This window comes from Ochotona curzoniae, unplaced genomic scaffold (genome assembly GCF_017591425.1).
Source record: "Ochotona curzoniae isolate NIBS_2020 unplaced genomic scaffold, NIBS_Ocur_1.0 contig_4612, whole genome shotgun sequence".
Classification (NCBI taxonomy): domain Eukaryota; kingdom Metazoa; phylum Chordata; class Mammalia; order Lagomorpha; family Ochotonidae; genus Ochotona; species Ochotona curzoniae.
In genome coordinates this window covers 3,946,594-3,967,014 of record NW_024466343.1, presented here as the reverse complement: position 1 = coordinate 3,967,014, position 20,421 = coordinate 3,946,594, and positions in this window count along the sequence as shown.

Sequence of the window (20,421 nt, the reverse complement as noted above, 5' to 3'; positions counted from 1 at the left end):
ATGCCTATTACATAGTTTAACATCAAAAACCTTTCTCTAGAAAAAAATGTTGTAAGTTTTAGGAAAATGGTTGCACTCAATTTCTCTAGGAAAGAATGTTCTAAGTGTTAGGAATATGGTTAGATTCAATCAACTTCATAAATTCAATCACAACTTATTCTATAGCTGTTCAAATACGCATGAGAATGTTAATAAGTCATTAACACCATTAAAATTTAGAATCAAATACATTTTCTGAATAAATCAAATAATCAGGGAACTTTCACATACTTTGACTCATTTCATTCCCACAATAGCTTCATATTTTGTGTATCATTAGGTTTTCTGCAGATGGGAGATTGAATTTTGAAATCATTTATCTGGACATCCTCTTAGAGTCTCTATATGGACTCCAAACACAGCTTTCTTTTCTAGTAGGCCACACTATTGTTTTTAGGCAAATATGCCCCAGACTTATATCTAGTATCTCTGAAGGTAATATTTTGAAATTATTCAAATGTTTCTTGAATTTCTAGTGAAGTTGAGCAAGCTTTGTGAGCCTCACAGCCTAGATAATAAATCCATTGAATAGAATTGGTTTAAACAAAGAGACTTTGTTTCGTATAATAGACTTTCCAGGGAATATCTTTAATACTGCAAAGAAAAACAGAAGTGCTTTCTGAAAAATAACAACAGCAAAAAAAAAAAAAAAAAGATCAAAGTGACAATGTTGTTAAGGGCCAAAAAAAAAAAATTGTTATATTTGGGGAGTGGAGTAGATTGGCAGGAGTTCTGGAGCTTTTCTTGTGCTTTGCTGTTGATTTGTACGTATGTTTTATATAAATCTACCCTTATGAGAATGCTACTTTATGCTCCAGTGTTATACTGTTCCAAAAGGGTTAGCCTATTTTTTTTTCAGGTTTTAAATTACTTATTTTTTTTATTTTTATTTTTTTTATTGTTGCTTACATTGTATTATGTAGTACAGTTTTATAGGCGCTGGGGATTCCCCCCACCCCTCCCATACCCCTCCCCCCATGGTGGATTCCTCCACCTTGCTGCATAACCATAGTTCAAGTTCAGTTGAGATTCATTGCTTGCAAACACATGCCTAGCATAAAGTTCAGCGTCTTATTGTCCAGATAAGTTCAGTGGCCTCTTGGGGAGACCTTCTATGGTCTGAAGATAGGTCTAACAGAGTAAAGATCCGGTCAGTTAAAAGCCCCAACAAGGCCTCAGTATCAATATACAACATTATGGAATTAATTGACATAGTATTGGGTAAACAATATGTTAAAAATAATGCAAGTTCCATTCTTCGAAACATCTGGGTTGAGACAGTATCAATGACAGGTTCAAAAAATAACAAACAACCAAACAAAAAATTACAGGTTAAATCAAGGCAAACATGTGGTATCTAATCTTTTGGGATTCGCTCATTTCCCTTAGCATTATAGTTTCCAGTTGGGCCCATTTAGCCACAAAGAACTGCATTTTGTTTTTTTTAATAGCTGAGTAGTATTCCATGGAGTAGATGAACCAAAGCTTTCTTATCCAATCTTCTGCTGATGGGCATTTTGGTTGCTTCCATGTTTTTGCAATTACTGATTGTGGGTTAGCCTATTTTTGAATTTTCAGGGCCATATTTTTTTAATATTAGATTATATTTACATTGCAGCTGTGTCTCTAACTTGCACTCAGTAACTGGATTGCTTTTTAATACAGAAACCCAAAAATCAATCATGGTCAGAACGTGACTCTGACATGAATTTCTCAAACTCTGTTTGAAAGAGACACCCAGATGAGAATGACAATTCTGCATTAGCTCTATTTATACTAAGATCAGAATAGTGAAATTAGTAACGATGATTAAGAAACACCTCAACCTCTCCTGTAACCAACTCAGTTTTTATGCAAAATAGATCTTTTGTCCAAAAGTAAGGGAAATTGGGTAACTGATTTCAGTGGCAGGATGAAATACCCACTGCTACCCAGCTACAACCCATATCACTTATGAAAATTAAATTACAGTAAGCACTCCTCAGTTTTATTTTGGGATGCAGACTCAATTGTTTGTAGTGTCTAAAGGTCAAAAATCTCTACTGATCACTGTAGCAGGATACATACATAGGATTGAGTCAACTATTATAGCTAAAGTTGAAGTGTTTCAAAGTTAATGCTTTTACAGATGATAGGTCATAGAGAGAGAAGAGTCATCAAGTAAAATATCCATTCTTTGTTACAGATACAATGAATGATATATTTTCACCTTGTCCTTAAATACTTACTTGGTTTCTATTATAATATTAGATATCTTGTTATGTTGCAGACAGATTGTCTATATTGTCTGATGAGTGTTAATATAGGTAACCTAATTTTCCCTTTGGGGAAAGAGATAAAGCAGTGGAAAGCTCTATGCCTATTTCAATACTTGATAAAGTTCTCACCATAGTGCTTTGCTCCAAAGAACACTAAAATTCTGTATCATAGTCATAAATAACCTCTAGAGAGAAATTAGCATTTGAAAATTGTAATGATACTCCTTGACCTGCACAGTACAGGACAGGTTTTATAAGAATGCCAAACCTTTGGTGCAAAAGTTTATATATGTATGGGCTGGCATTGTGGATGATGTCCCTGACAATCGGGATACTGCTAGGCATGCAGGAGACACAGAGTTCTTTGCTCTGGGCTTTGCCCAGATGTGGTGGATTTCAGCATTAAGGAAGTAAACCAGTGAACGGAAAATTGCCCTCTTTCTGTCTTGATCTGTCTATAATGCTCTGCTCTTTAGATAAATATATTTTTAGTTTTATGTTAATATTCTGAGTTAACTAAAATAACCATATGTTATATTCACCTGTATTATATTTCTATGGATTGTGTTGAATTGATATTTAGCATAGACCCTATCATAATTTACAGAATAAGTGCTGCTTTTCTGGTGTGCATATTAAACTCCCTTTTGTGACTCTGGCATCCCATATGAGCATCGTTTGAGTTTCCAGCAACATTAGATTCAGCTCCCTGCTAACGGGCCTTGGAAAGTAGAAGAACATGTGTAAGGAGGAACTCTGAGGACTGGCCCCACTGTCCTGGACCCAATGTCACCTTGAATGGCTGCTGACCCAGTGCTGCCTTAAATCCCTTAGGTCTCAGTCCCCTTGAATACCTGCTTACCCAGCATTACTGTAAACCTCCTGCCTCTCAACCCCCTTATTGTCCATTTGCCTAATCAAATGTAGTGACCTTCAGGTTTAAACTGTGCACTCCACCAATCCCTTAAGGCATTTATTTCTTGTGTCCACCTAAGCAGCATTTGCCAAACCCTGACCCCCACATTCCTTATCTCCCAGCCCGGAGGCCATAAAAGATGCCTCTTCTCATTGTCCTTTCGTCTCTTCTCTTTTTCTCTCTCCTTGTGCGGTCTTTGTTCTTCTCTCTGTATCTCTCTCCCTCCCTTCTTCTTCTTTCTTCTTTCTTTTCCTTTTACTTTTCCTTTCACTTCCTCTTCCTCTTCTTCAAGCTTGCTCTGTCTCTTTCTCTGCTCTGCTCTTCTATGCTCCTTCTCCCTACGCCACGCTACCACTCTCATTGAAATAAAGGCCTCTTGTGTGGCTCACTTGCGTCTTGGGATTGTGGGGAAAAAGTTAATAATATGTCCCAAGTGCTTGACCATTTCATCAGAACAGGAGACCCAGGTAAAACTCCTGGGGCATGGCCCAGCCCTATCCAATGCAGCCATTTGGGTAGTAAACCAGTGGCCTGAAGATCTGCCCTTTCTCTCTTTATTTCTCTCTCTCTCTCTCTCTTGCTCTGTAACTATTCCTTTCAAATTCTGCTAACGGACTGTTGCTTCATTTGTCTACATTTTAGACAGAGATGAATTTTGTTTTGTTTTAAGATGAATTTCTTTTTATGGGAAAGGAAGATACACAAAGAGGAGGAGACAGAGAGGATGATGTTCCATCCGCTTATTCACTCCCCAAGCATCAACAGCCAGAGCTGTGCTGATCCGAAGCCAGGAGCCCATAATATCTTCCAGCTTCCCCAGGCCACAAGCAGGAAGCTGGAAAGGAAGCGGGACCACCAGAACACGAACCAGCATCTATATAGGTTCCGGGTGTGTGCAAGGCTAGGACTTTAACCATTAGACTACCACGCTGGGCCTGAGTCATAGTTTTTGAAAGGGTTTTTGTACCTATGTTGTCAAGTATTAGAAAAATCTGTAATTTCGCATTCCAAAATCCTCATCAGGTTGGTTAGTGTCAAAGTTATATATATGTCACAGAGTAATATTTGCAGTTCATTCTTTTATTATACTAATTGTCATTGTATTTTTGTTGTTCATTCTGGAGAATTGTGTGTCTTATTTATTAGTCATTTACTGATGTGGATGATCAGGTCTTGTGTTTTCATATAAAATGCTTTATTTACAGATCCAACATTGTTCCTTTGGAAGAGCCTAATAAATTTGCTTAGCTACTATTCAGATCCCAATGGATCACTCTTCATTCATATTGCCTTATATTATGTTTTTTGACATGTTTGCCAGACTCTTTGATAAGCAAACAAAAAGAATTGCTTACATTTTAAAACTTACCAGTTGGGATGATGTTATTTTCCTCCAGAGTCTTCATCTTTTATCTTTTCAGGTAATTCTCAACAGAGATAACTTCAATCCAATGTCAGGGATTGAGATGATTAAACAATCAGTTGCCATTCCACAGGCCTGTTATCAATTCATTATTAACACTGCATGACTTGTTTCTCCATGTCTTCAGAAATGCATCTTATGCATATATATGCACATAAGATGCATCTAAAAAAGAGTGTTAGTCAAAATTAGAGTGTTCAGTTCTTAAATTAGCATAGTATCAATTGGTTTACCCACATTCCAATGTCTACTTTATAAAACATTTGTGCATAACATTGAGTTCTGCCTGAATTCTTTCGGAAAAGACTGCTGCTTTCTCATAGTTAAGTGGGTAACTTCCTTAAATTCCCCTTTTCCAAATGTGTCTGTGCATACATACTTGTTTGTTTGTGTTTGCATGTGTGTGTGGATGCACATAATGTTAGCAATGGTTTTATGATTGAAACAGAATTTAGATTTTTGGTATTACACTAGATTTTCCTAAAAGAATAAGAACTCAATTGTTACATTATATCATCTTCTAAAATACTCAGTATTTATATAAGAATTTTTATGACATAAAAGAGAATGAAAAAGCTTGTTACCTAAAAGCATAATTTGTGCTTCTATATAATAGAATACATTTATCCTAATATCTTTAAAGTTCTTCAACTGAATGCAACTAATTTTAACCTAAATTGGAAACTTCTGACAGGCTGTATATCATCGAAGTAGTGAATGATGAGAAAAATAATAATGGCAATTTTCAATAACGACAGTTTTAGAATCATTCACACTTTACTAAAAACGATCATAATTCTTTTCCAGGAACTATTCAAACAAAATGTTCTCAGTTCATTGCACATTGGTTGCATATTTCCCAAAACTCTTTCAGATTTTAGAAATAGACTAAAATTTAATAATAAATGCTTTGAAAAGAATGTCATATGTGTCAGGAAATCTTTCCTGTAATTAAAAAAAAATATATATATATATGTAAGCCAAGTAAGATTTTTAAAAGCACTGATGACTTCATCTTATTCTTTAAATGTTAACTAAATCCTCCTATGCAGATTGGACACTGAAAGGAATATGCTTTAGTTACAAATGAAAATAAATAAATCTTTTAATTTTTAGTTCTGGAATATTCCATCTTTGCTACAGCTAAAGTTATTTTCATTAATAAACTGAAACTGCATTATCTTAAATAAAGGAAATGTATGTTAGTGTCATGCTATGAACAGTCTTTCCATGTACCTCAGGTTTACATCCTTATGTTGTAGCAATACAAAGAGAGAGAGAAAAAAACACAATACAGACCTCAAGTAACATCTTATTTTATTTTTTCCAAACTACCGGAGTATTAATATATTCCAAGTTAGTAACAATTTCTACTGAAATGTAAAAAACTAAACTAAGAATCAATTCATCAACTTAACATTGAAAACATACTCACTTTTTAAATGAGTTTGATTTCATATGATTATGTATGTCATTACTTCAAGATCAATATACTTCAAAAAATTTAAATCTTAAGAACAGAATAATTTTATCAAACTTTCACAAAATTGAGAATTATAGTAACAATAACACAGACTATTAATATTTGTCATTATAAATGATGGCCGTTATGCCTTCAAAATTTGAGGAAGTGCTGGAAGTGATAAAATTTTTCCAATTCCACTTGTGAATGCTCTTGAAATTTGCATTTGTACTCTGAATCTGAAACAAATAATGCATTTTACTTTCTCCAAATGTTTATGTCTTTCCCTTTCCTAGAATTTTAATTAATGAGGCATCTTTATTAAATTTCGGAAGCAGCATACAAGATTTATTCATTCATAACTTACATTCATAATTTAAAGCCAAGAAATCTATAGATTGAAGCATATCTAGATTAGTCTTTCTTGTTTTTCTCTTGGTAATTTATTGAAAATAGTGCTTGGAAAGTAATTAAAATATTGTGGCAGGATTGACTCAAAATTTGATTTTCCAAAAGTAGATGAATTCATGTTAAGTCATCAATTCCATTGGGCTTTCGAAGTAGGCAAATGAGTTGCTGCCAGCTAACATGGAGGAGGTTTAATTTTTTTTTTTTTGTCAGATTTCAGATGGTTTTTCTTGCTATGTTTTGTCATTTCTTCATCCTTTGATAATGCATTCATAACCATACGGATACATATTTTGAGGAATTCTGAAGGAGAGGACAGAGGATAGAGAGGGCAACAGAAAGATAAGGAGAAGAGAGAAGATAAGAGGGGATTGGAGAAACTGGCCTTCTCCAGCAATGGGAGCAATCATAAAAGCCTGTGGTTTACACTCACTCTCTCACACACACACATTTTCTGAAAGAAGTAATCACAATTGTGGTTTTTTACTCAATGATAATTCATGTCTTTCTTATTTTTCATATAAATTTTCATTGTATTCACTCTTCATTTCTTACCATTTTGTCATTTTTCATGCATTTATTTGGCAAACAAATGGCAGGAATGATGGTACAAATTGTCCTACTGTCAAGTATAAAGCAGAAATGTAAATTCTTAAATTTAAGAATCTGATGGGGTAAGCCCACAAATAGCAAACACTGCCAATAAATACACCCTTTTAAAAAAATGTCCTTTTATAATGTTTTACCTAGTGTCCAATTTAAGTAATAGGATGAACACAATTTTTAAACAGGACAAAAAAAAAGTTGAAAACGAAACTTAAACTGATATTTGTAAGTTAAGTAGGAAATTTTACAGCTAAATAAAATTTGCAGCCACAAACAATATTTACGAAGGCCTGTGTTTATAAAATGCCTATCTCTTTAGGGAAATAGACACAATATTTCGTTGTATAATGGTAAGCATACAATAGAAACAGATTCATTTGACAATAAACATAGTGAAGGATTCTATATGTTGTAAAATAAAAAATATTTTCAAGTCTGTGAAAATAAAAAGAATCAACAGATCATTAGGCAAATAAATAGAAAGGAAGTTACATCACTAAGCAGCTAGGGTAAAGTGTTATGTGAAAAATGCAGGTGGTGTCTTTGATTTTCACTGATTTTCTTGTATATTTGAAAATTGTATTAATATTTTTCCCAAAGAAAATTATGGTTTTGGGAGTTTAAGACTAGAATGCATGGGAACAGAACTCAAATCATTTCTAATGATTCAATATTTTATGACTGAAAATATCAGCATTTTCCTGTTATTTAAAAAGAGTATACCTCCTTACCATTGCAGAGCTATTGGGCACAGGACTTTTAGGTTTGAAGGTACTGTACAAATTCATCATACATGCTCCATTTTCTCAAAAACTTATCAACTAACTTTTCAGTATTCCAGTTTTCACAAGGTCATGCATGATTGTTCCATGATTATGTTCAACAGTTAAAGGAGAACACAGTGCAATCAAAGCATTTCATCAGCTCATTAGTAACAGAAATTATTTAGAACATAAAAAGTTTCCAGATTTTATTGCCATATACAACTAAAAATGAAATCAGAAATTTTTAAAAATAGTTGACCTTGTTTCATGGCTTCCCATTTATGGAAATGTATAGTGATGGAGTACTGGGGTCTATCATATACAGATACGGGAGTATAATGGAACATACATCCCTGCTTCAAGACAAAAGTTGGATTCCCAGTGAAACTGTTGGACATGTGTAGACAATGGGATGCTGAACTGTCTGACATTATCTGTACCAACAATGTTGGGCTACACTTAAATAAGAGACTGATAGAATTATGATTTCTTATGAAGGACTACACTATTATAACAAAATGGGAAAAACCTGATGGGGCATGGGAGTTCAGGGGGAATCCCAGCATATACAAAATTGTACCACATAATTCAAAATTCAAAATAAAAATGTTTTAGAAAGTTAAAAAAAAGTGAAGGTACTATTGTATTAACACTTCCAGGCACTAGAGTGGAAATTTTATCTTCACTTTTAAATTTAATTTGCAAATATTCAAATGAGACTGATGTAATTACCTTTCATGTTAAACATTTCTTTCATGCAGATCAACAATAAAATATGGTTAACCATTGGAACAGAAAGGATACTGAGAGATATGTATGGAAACTGGCAGAAATTACTGACAGTATTCACTGCCAGGTATCTTCTATGTGGAATATTTCCCACTTTTTTTTTTTAGCAAACAGAAAGTATTTGCATTTTTGAAAAATTGATTTCCATATTATTTTGACTTTTAACACTAGAGAATTCCAGATAGTATCCTCTTCACCTCAAAAAATGGCAGACAATTTGTAAGAATATGATGCATATGGAGAAACTTTGCAAATTCTTGACAGGTAAATAAATTAATAGCTCAGCAGTCATGATTTCCTAAAATGCTTGAAAATATAAAATGAATATAATACTATCTCTACATTGAAGATGTTAATAATTTTATATAAAGAAACAGATACAATGTGACACATGGAAATATGCTCAAGTGTTACATACACAAACATACCCAAACTGATGCACAAGAACATAGAGAAGGTATAGAAAACAGATTGTAGACCCTCTTCTTTCACATAGACAAGATTACTGTAAACATTAATCCTCTAGAAAATTATTCTTTTCTCTGAAAAAACTATTTTTTCTGTAATCTATACAATTCTATATACACAGTTCTACCAAAAGATTAGGCAACAAAATAGAGCCCTAGTTAATCAGAGCATCTTCTTCCTACACACAATTACATGATTAGATCAGTAACAACTGACATTATCTCCATGAAATGTTGAAATTAATTTATCATCCATGTTAAATTCCAAATTCTAAAGGTGAATGATTTGTTCAGGACTTACTACCCCTGATTTTGTCGAGGCTTACTCATACATCTACGAATATTTTTTAATAGACTGAGGCTCCCTAACTGCTTCCTTTGAGAAAGCTGGAAAGACTTGGTTCTCTGGGAAAGTATTCAGTACAACAGACTATTCCAGCTAGAACTGCTCACATGATACTTTCAGAGTTGGAAAAATGATGGAACAAAAATACACTGCTACATCAGGTCCAATTTCAGTATATCCATGTGTTGTATCTGTTGCATTCCATTGCCAAATATTCAAAAGACCAACTTGGAAGTAAAGGAGCATGGTTACTCCCTGGAGAGGGACTGTAAATAACTGTGATAACTTTTATATATATCTCATATTCAAAAATAGTGATTCAGACAAAATGTGGAATTCAGTTAAACCCATGTTAGAACAAAGTTATTACTGATGCTCTATTTGCTTTCATTAAGTGATGATTGTATAACTTCTTATTGACTTTCTCTCTTCTTCATTTAGACATTAAAATCGGGTATGGTTAGTTCAGTAGATGTTTGAGTTACCAAGCTACATGTCCACATTCATAGTTTCTACTGCTGTGATTGTGATGAAATATGGCAGTATTGACAACTGGTTTACTCCATATACAGCATTCTCAAGTAAACAAATGCTCTAGAATTGCCTATCCAAGTAAATTTAAGCTCTGGTATTGAATTTGGAGGAACTAAACTGTCTTACGCTTTACCAGTGATAATGGATTGCCACCACAAAAGTCCTTTGACCATGTCAATGCAACAGAGGAAATGCATCTGCTTGTATTCTGGAGGCTGAAAATCTAAAATCAGAATCCAGCATGGTCAGATTCTAGGAAGACGTCTCTTCCTGTTAGGTGATTGGTACCTGCTAACTAAGTCCTCATGTGGCAGAGACAGAGGGCGTAACAGAGGGAGACAGACTGTGACCAGCAGATCCAGAGGATTCTGGTGCATATCCTAACACAGACATTAGTGCTTTTGGATAAAGTCTCTATACTATGAATTAATCTAATTTTAATTCTGTCTCCATGAACAGACATTCTGGGCTTTAGTATGTGTACGTACTGAGTTTGGAGATTAATTGCATGATAATAATTACAACATGACAAATAATGAGTTCTTCTGCCAGGACCGCTCTTTGTTTCTCTTTCTTAATTAGGAAAAATAGATTGAACAACTATTTAGAAAATGACACTAAATCATTAGCTTCATGAAATCTTTCATTCCTTCTAGGGACTTACATAAATGCCTGTTTCTGTGAAATGCCAGTTTATAATTGAAGATTGTTACTTATGTGTGTTTGTCCAGATTAATATATACTGCATTTTATTGCTTTCAGTCACTGTGAGAAATCCAGAAGTTCATATTAAGGGAAATATGGCCAACCATGAATAATGATTCCAGCATATAATTTGTATTTAAAATCATTAAAACATTTAGTTTGACTTAAAACATTTGTCAAGTGAAAGAAGAAAGTGATTATATGACCAGAATTTTTAAAGAAAATAAAAGCACAATAGTACATTGTAAATTTAAATTTGTTTTTTGTGCATTAGGCATTTATGAAGATGGATGCATAGAACACACATCAACTTATAATAAACTAAAACATAATTTTATATTGAAACTGGAACCATGAGGATTGAAAACATCGTAATGAAAAAGGCCTTAAATAGTCACTGTGATAAGTAAATGACACTGAAGTTGTTGTTTACTGCCAGGGGAAAGCCTTCAACACAGAAAAGTGAAGCATCCTTACAACAAATGTGTCAGACCATAATCCAGTGTACTGAGTTTTGAATTGAAGAAAATTATCTACTAAGAGATGGGTTGATAAATAATATTTTAATTGTTCATAATATTTTGAGGCACTTAAAATCAGCATTGAATAATGTTTCCAAGAAAATACTATAAAAGTGTTTACAAAAATACTTAATATGAAAGCCACAATTGCAAGGTGTTGCAACAAAAATATATATAATGATGTGGTTTCACAAAAAAAAATTCAAAGAGGTAAAAAGAAGATTAAACATAACAGAATAATAACATGGAAAATAGCTTTCACATTTAAATAATTATTTAGTTGATCATGAAAACAGTAAAATTAGCATCTATTTTCAAAATTAAAAAATAATTTAAACTCACAAGCAGTTAACATAACATTAATAAAACAATCAATGCCCATATTAGTTTTTGAAAGTTGAATGTTTGAACTTCCAAGTTATAGGAGCAATTACAAGAAAAGGAGGAATTAGCTGGTTAGTTCTAATTGACAGCCTTCTACTTCCTGTTAATTCACTCCCTTAGGACTGTAGACGTGGGTTCAGCTGTAGTTGTCCTCTACTGTATGCATCCCTGATGCCCATGGGGGAGATATTGATGAAGTTCTGAACAACCATATTTGGCCTAGGCCAATCCTGATTATTGTCAGCTTGGGCAGGAACCACTGGATGGAAGATGTCTCTCCATTTCTTTCTGCCCTTCACATTACATGAAAATAAATAAATAAAAATTTAGAACAAGGTGAATACCATAAATAAGTTTGAGAGTCCTGTATATCTAAGAAAATAGTAGCTGTTTTTGTCTTTTTAAAAATCAATGATCACAAGTTCATATTGTGTTAAGATAATGTTTTTCTCTCCTCCCCCGCAAAAATGAGTCTTAGATTTTTCCCAAAGCATTCTACATTTTTCTATATTAACATTACATCTATATGTAGATAAATTGTTCTTGATGTTTTCATTAAAGCCAGAAATATGGTTTCATCGTTTTCATATTGCGATAATCACAAATGTGTATTAACTTGTGATAGAGTATATTTTTGGCAACAAATCCATGAAAGAAAACATATTTCATGCTGCTTATCGTCTGACTTTTTAAACTAATTATTCAAAGGATTTTTTTCTATTGAACATCAAGCCTAATTACTTAATTACATGATAGGCCAAAATGGCTTTGAAGAAGCTATCTCATTCTATGAAGTACATAATTTATTATAAAAAAAGTCCTAAATACATAATTAACTGATAAAATGGATTGACTCCAAAGGACATACATAATACTGATGTTTTAAACAATGTAGTCACTGAACTGCATTATTAGCTGTATTGGCCAAGTGCATAATCAGGATCCTGTTTTACCTACAAATTTGCTTAAAAGTGACTGGAAAGTGGGACATAAATCAAATGAAAGCAATTGTGAATGCTGTTGTGAAGAAGTGATGTGGTCAGACTCACTGAGAACTAAAATATTGAAGTCCTAATGAAAACATGGTACCACCATGTTTTTCCAAAGTGTCCTAACACTTTCGTCATCTGGCATTCTCATGCCCACAGATGATTGCTTGGGTTAATAGCCCAAGACTTCAATGGGATTTTAAAGAAATCACATCATTTCTCAAAATCCAGATTTTTCATCAGCAAAATATGATAAAAAATTTGGATTGTTATTTTTTAATCTACCTACATTTTGTTCTTTTCTCTTTATTAGAACTAATTAGTCAGTGAAAACCAAAGAAAGCTTGACAAATGTGTGAGACAAGGAATAAACTCATTCTTTGGGGGACATACTTATATAGATTTTCCATTTATATATTAAACATCCAAATCTACAATTCAATCTTTCTGTAGATAGGACTAAAAAGTACAAGATTCAAAGCAGTATTCATATGGAAAGTAAAGACTTGCAGCAAGTTTAAAGTCTAAAGGAACATCAGTCAAAAGAAAAGTTCTAGTACTGAGGTTTTGTAAAACCGTAAAATGACTTTTGGGTAAATTTGTCCTTTATGCATCACACTAGATAATATTCTTTTCATAAATTTTGATACTGGAAATTCCACAGAGTGATAAATACGCTTCATGGCTATATCTAAATGGTACCTATAACTGGAGGGCCTTCTAAAAATGGCTCACAAAGTAGACATTTAGGAAACCACAGGGGGTATATCATGGATGTATGCCTGATTAACCAATTTGCTCAGTGTCCTTCAAATCACACAGTGATGGATAGCAGTGCTCCCTGAGATCTATTTTTAAAAGCTCCTAGTATCAATGAGACTGGGAGAAGATAGAAGAGTGATGTTTCTCATCATACTTCCTAACTGAACTTTTTTTCTGTAGATAAAATCAGACAGAGTGGTCTCTAAGTTCTGAATTCTCTAATGCAGGCATTGAAGAAGATGCACTAATTTGAAAATAGAAATAACTGATAGGAGAGGGTCCCAAGAAGAACTGAATGGCATGTATTGGTCACCTATAGTTTTAAACAACAGAGTTTTCCCCCAGGGTGCACCATGCAGTTGTAAAGTAAAAATATACATTACCCTAGGTAATAAAAATGTAACCTCTGAGATGAACAGGAGCCATCATATGATTACACTTCATGGAAACTAGAACAAGAAGATCATTCAAGGTTCCCGGCTCTAAATTCAGACTTCATCTTTTTGTTTCAGTAGCAGAATTTTATCACACTGTTCCTTAACATGGTCTCCAAAACAAAATTGTCTCATTTCAGGGTTTGGTGCAGTACCCTAGCAGCTTGCACGTGCTGGGATCCCATATGAGCACTGGTTTGTGTCCCAACAGCCCCAATTCCCATCCAGCTCCCTGCTTGTGGCTTGGGAAAGCAGTAGATGACAGCCCAAGGTTTTGGGACCCTGCACCTGTGCAGGAGACCCAGAAGAAGCTCCTGACTCCTGGCTTCAGATGGGCTTAGCCCTTGACATTGCAGTCACTTGGGGAATGAACCATCAAATGGGAAATATTCCTCTCTGTCTCTCCTCCTCTCTGTATATCTGCCTTTCCAATCAATCAATCAATCAATCAATCTTTTTAAAAATTGTCCCCTTTCAGAGTCAATTTTCCATTATTTTTCATGTTAAATTCCTAAAACCATACTAGTTTCCAATGATTTTCTGCTTCAAGTGAAAGCTTTATCAACTATCTCTTCAACTACTAATCTATTCTTTAAGTATTACCCTAATTCCATATACATTTCTTCAGTTATTAAATATCAAACTCTTTTCATTGGAAGATTTAGTATCTTTGAAGATAAAGCATTAGATTAGGGAAGCAAAACCTTGCTATTAATGGCCTTCCCTAAAGTGGAATATCAACAAATACGAGATGAGGAAATGCATGCACACATGGAGAGATAAAAGAGCATTAGTTCTGGGGTAAGATGAATGTGGGATTAAACCTGGCATCTCATTTTCTTTCTGTTCCTGGAGAAAACTTATTGTATAAGTTTTAATTTGCTAGATTATAATGAGAATAAATAGAGATAACATAGTAAAATCCCCAATACATAGCAATACTTGGGTGTTTTTATTTCCTTCTTTGAATTCAGCCAAGAGAAACAGGAGATAGATACTAGAAGGAGCATCCGAGTTTCTCCTAGGGTTGGAATTACAGTTGCAGCTGACAAAGTGCTGAAGGAAAATTTTCATTATTCTTCATGTTAGAATACTCCAGATATTCTTGGACAATGGAATTCAAAGCTGAGGTTTTTGTTTTTGTTTTTGTTTTTGTTTTTGTCCAATTGTTTTCAAAATCCATTTGCAGTTTTTTCTTAATATACATTTTCCATAAACTGTTTGAAGATAATTCATGTGATAATCTTTGGGGTCTGTGATGGGGGAGTGAACGGAGAAATGAAAGAATAGAACCTCTGATGTCTGCCCATTTTCCTTTGTAAGCTTTTTCATTATATGTATTCCATAAAGTATCTCTTTCTCAAAGATTTCTACTGAAAGAAACATGGGTTCACAACCCTAAGGGAAAATATCCAAAGATCTCAAGGTAATATATTCTGGATAAGTGAATGTGATTATTTTTAAAACTGAAAAAAGGATTCATTTATATTAACAAAAACAGAAAACACACACACATCAACTAGAATGACAAGGGCAGACATGCTGTAGGAATCGCGTGGGGACTTTTCTTTGGTGGCGCAGGAAGATCAAGGAGCTGAATCGTTATATATAGTCAAGAGCATGGTGGGAGGAATACAGTACGTGTAAGCAGAGTTCCGGTCATAAAATCAGCTCTAAGTATTGTTGGGGAAATATCTTCTCACTCTGAGCTTTCTCAGCTCTTTAGTGGTATTTTAAGAGTTATAATCCATCCACTCAATCAAACTTTCTTGTTGAATAATCATCAGGTATTATTCTAAACCCTGAGCATACAGCTATAAAAGAAAACCATTATCTAAATTCATGGTGTTTACATTCTGGTAGCTAAACAAAATATTATCAAATAAGTAATAGCATAATAAATCATTTTTAGCTCACTGTTGCCTGTGAGCTAGTTATCTTTCACTTGTTAAGGATATGAGTTATATCTTGATTGTATAGGAATTCACAGCCTGTCACACCCATGTTGTATAGGCAGAGAGAGCAGAATCTTAAGACACACTGAATACACAGCACATTTCACTTGATTGTAACTCTACTCAAGCTGCCTATTTGGATAAGGGTTAGTCTCTTCACATACATAAACTTTAGATTTCTCATATTTTCAAAAAGACCATTTTTGTAAATGAGTTCGAGAAAGAAATAAAGAGAGGGTTGGAGTGAGGGAGACAGAGATCTTTTATTTGCTGATTCATTCCCCAAATGGCAGCAATCTCTGGGAATAGCTGGTCCAAATTGTAGGACCAAGAACTGCTTTCGGGTCTCCCGTGTGATTGTGGGGCACAAGCGCTTTGGAAGTTCTCTGCTGCTGCCCCACATTAGCTAGGAGCTGGATTAAGTGGATCAGCTATGTCTTGAGCCGGTGCCCCTATGGGATTCTGGCAGTGGCTGTAGCATCTGTGCCTTAGCACAGGCTCTAGTTTTCTCATTTCTTTTAAGACAATAATTTTCTTGTATCAAAGCTACAATGTTTCTGTAAACATCGAAGTTGTCTCAAAATTACTTATAAACCAAAAATATGTATTTGTAAACTGATTACCAAAATACATTGGTAAGATTGTACTAACTTCTCTAAAGTCTTTAATTTCTTTCAAAATCTTTTTGAATATTTGTTACTTTGAGTTTGAGTCTTACAAAATGAAAGAACAGTTTAATTCTTCTCAATGCTTTCTGTTCCATATCACACTGGTGAATCTACTTGTATCGTGTTTCATAAAATCAGATAAAATAAAATGATAACCCAGAAGCTTCAAGAGTAGAAAATTACTTTTTATGCCTTTTGGGAAAATGTCTAAATGAGAAAGTGTACTTTTGTTTCTAAATGGCTGGAGATTTTTTTTTTTTTTCTTCTATAAGCTGGTGATAATGCCAAGCTTAGTGAAGCCAGGGTCAAGAGTTTTGGAAAGTGAATACTTCCGACTGATAGTGAATCACCAGGATGAAGGGCACGGACGTTCCCTCCTGGTGGTGTTCTGTCGTCAACAGGCTATTTGAAATAATGTCCAAGTTACGCATAAACAATAGCAATTTTTAGTAAAACTGGGCAGAAGAGTCAAGCAATCACACGGCTGTTAATACTCAAATATAAATTGTTCAGAAGCAAAAAATTTGAAAAAAATATGGCAGTCTTCTATCAAAAAATAGGATACATAACTCAATAATTAGAGAAATAATTGCTTTTCAAATAAGAAATGTCCCCTAAAGCATAAAACTTTATTTGAATAAATGTCCCTTTTCTAGTAGACACTTAAACCAATTTTTAAAAATCTGCTTTCATTAAGCAGCCAGGTTATTTGAGCTGAAGTGTCAGTACATGTTGTGCTCTTTTGCTACAGCAATGTTTCTATTGAAAAAGAAATTCCTATTTTAATTGAAAAGAATTATAATTATTATAACAAATTAAAGTACAAATAGATTATTTCTGGAATAGATTCCATATTGGGCAGTCTAGTTTAAAAGAATAATGATGTTTCCAAGCTTTCTGTTTTAGCATTACTAATAATATCTGTGGGGTATACTGATGGATGTGTCATCAAAACATTGAAAGTTGAGAGTAGCGCTTTACAAATAATTATGTAGTATAAGTGTGCTATTGTGTAATTTAAACCTTTCCTCTGAAAGTAAACATTGATGTAATGTATTAGAAGAAGAATATCCAACAATAAAATATTTCAATCAGGGTTACTACATAGCCTACTCAAGGATATATTTACATGTGGTTTTAATAGGAACAGGTCCCTGATATTTATCATATTTTTTCCTGTCTGAACTACCAAATTTCAGGACTTTTCATTTAGTGCAACTTTTATCACCATTACCTAAAGTTCTTTAAATTTTATATGCATTTTAAATGTATATCACATCACTTTAACACACATTTGCTGTATTATTTTTTCTTAACCCCAATTTCCTCAAAGCCCTTCTATTATGTAGTTATTTCTCTTCTTGTGTGTATACATAATACTTCATCACTTTCATTATATATTTAAGACAATTTTGCAATGAATAATATTCATTGCAACATGATGCTTTACTTGTTTTCTGAGGAAGTTGAAGTTGCCAATGCCAAAAGGCATAAATGGAGGAAGTGGGGCCGGTGTCTGGCCTTGCAGTTAATATTTCCAAATTCGTCGAGAGAGCACCTGGTTCCAGCTAGCGTCCAGTAATGCACTTCTTGTGACGCTGCACTGCTGACTCCAATGACTTGTTTGCTGTTACGCAAGTGGGAAAACACAAATGGTCCTAGTTTCAGGTTTCTGCTAGGATCTTATGGGCTGTTGGAAGAATTCAAGGGATGATGTTTTTCTCTCTCTCCCTCCCTCTCCCCACTCTCACAGATCTTTACTATACTTGATCTTAGACAGAAGGCCGAGAAGCAGTCTCACACATATCTTTAAACATAGGAAACAATGGAAACCCAGGAGCAAAATCAGTTTCTTTGGCATTAGTAAAGTGCTTGTGGTATTTCATTGCTCACATATTTTAATTTTAGTCAATATGCTGCAAATTTAGCAGAAAGTCAATGTAAAATAAGGATGTATAGATAAATGAAAAGAAATTGCATGTGTTGTACAACTAGAAATTAAATTCATAATATCTAGCATCTGGGTCATCTTGGACAAATTATCTAATTAGGTTAATTATATCTAACAGGATGCCTATGATGATTGAAAGAGATGAATTTTATAAGAACTCAGGACAACGTGCAACTCATGAGCAGTTGATAAAACAATATTACTTTCTTTTCTCCTATGGCTAGTTTTTTCCTTTCAGAAAAATCTATCATGTTAATCATACCTGTATACTATTTAATACAGAATAAAGGGGAAGAGAACGAAAGTTCAATGAAAGCATGAAGGAGAGGAATGGAAGTAATGTAATATGAGTCACACAGCACTATCTTGGCACTCCAACTTAGTCACCCAAAGTACGGAGATAACCACCTGAACAATTATTCAATACTCTGGTACTAACAACTATAGAATGGTTCTCTCAGAAAGTCTGCTGTAATTAGCTTATGCCAAATTGATTATGTTAAAATTGTACCCAATGATTTTGAAATCATACAAAATGTAAGATCAGTACTATATATTTTATAGTACTGTTATATTTTATAGATATTTCTATTTCACAGTAAAAAATTTATTGTACATCTGTAAAGTGATGGGATGCGTTTGAAATTCTCATTTCTTGGTTGGCAGAGTGCCTCAATATAGTGTAAAACAAACACAGCTCTTCTATTTTATAGTTAGCTCCTTATCTTGAACTATCCACTTGGCTATTTGCCTCATGTCTTGCTTAATCTTTTAATTGCAGATCCTGGATCCACTGATCTTATATTATGTAAGAATCTGTAATGTTTTCTTTTAGTCATTCTCAAACAAGAATTTATTACAGGTTATTTATAAAAGATTTCTGATTTTAAAACAAATAAGTTGAAAAATACAGGAAAGTGCTGTATCAAGAATTGCACCACTGCCTTTCCCCGGTTGGCAGTATCCCATGACCCCCTACTGCTGACAGCACGGCACTGCCTGACAGGTGGGTCTCCAGGGACGCTTGTAAAGTGGCGATAAGGAGTGTGTAATGGACATCTTTCACTTTATCTTGAGGGGAAAATGCTGAGGAAAAAGGAGTATGCAGAGAAATGGAATTAAAATGACTGACATTATCTTGCCAACTAAGGAAAATTACAGGTTAGTCAAATGGACAACGATTTACTGCCTGCATTTCTGTAACCTCCTGATTGAGACTCAGAAAACGTAGTCAGAGTCTGCTACATTCAATGTTGACCATATCTCTTTATGGTGAAGGAAATAATGTAGCCTGCTGGTTTAAGCCCCACAACACACATATCTGATTCCAGCATTCTCAAGAGCAGGGGTGCCAAAAACGATGCAAAACAAGATGCTTGCCATGTTTGATTTTCGTACTTAAAAAGAAAAAAAACCACTTTTTTAACCTATATGCCTATGCCAACTATTTCCTGGGACATACTTATACTGAAGTATGCATGATGCATATTTATATGAAAATATCAAAATGAATTCATCGTTCATCTGGATATTTTACTGAGTGTCTTGTATTTTTGTTTCTCAGCTGACAAGCTTATTTGAAAGACAGTGTGCCACAGACAACTTTCTGTATAATATGTATAGAAAATAAATGAATTTTGTCCTCTAGTGATTTTCTTAGTTTTGTAACACTATAATAACAAGTTATCTAAGACTTGTTAACTTACACATCAATTATTTTCTGAAAGTTCTAGTGCCCGTAATAACCCAAAGCAAGGCCCGAGGAGATGTAGCATCACGTAAGACCCCAATTTCTGCCCTAGACGTTAAGAACAAGGAGTCTTGAGGAAGGAGAAGGTGATTAGGGAACAGATCACACATGCTGATGAAGTCCTTACAACCTTTACACCTCCCCCAGAAGCTCCACCTTCTCATGCATTCATTATGGTAATTGGCTTTCAGCATATGAATTTTCAAGGAACAGAAGCATTCATGACATTACAGTCAGTGATGATAAGGATCAGGACTGGAAATATTGGCTCTTTTGCGAGCCTACGTGAA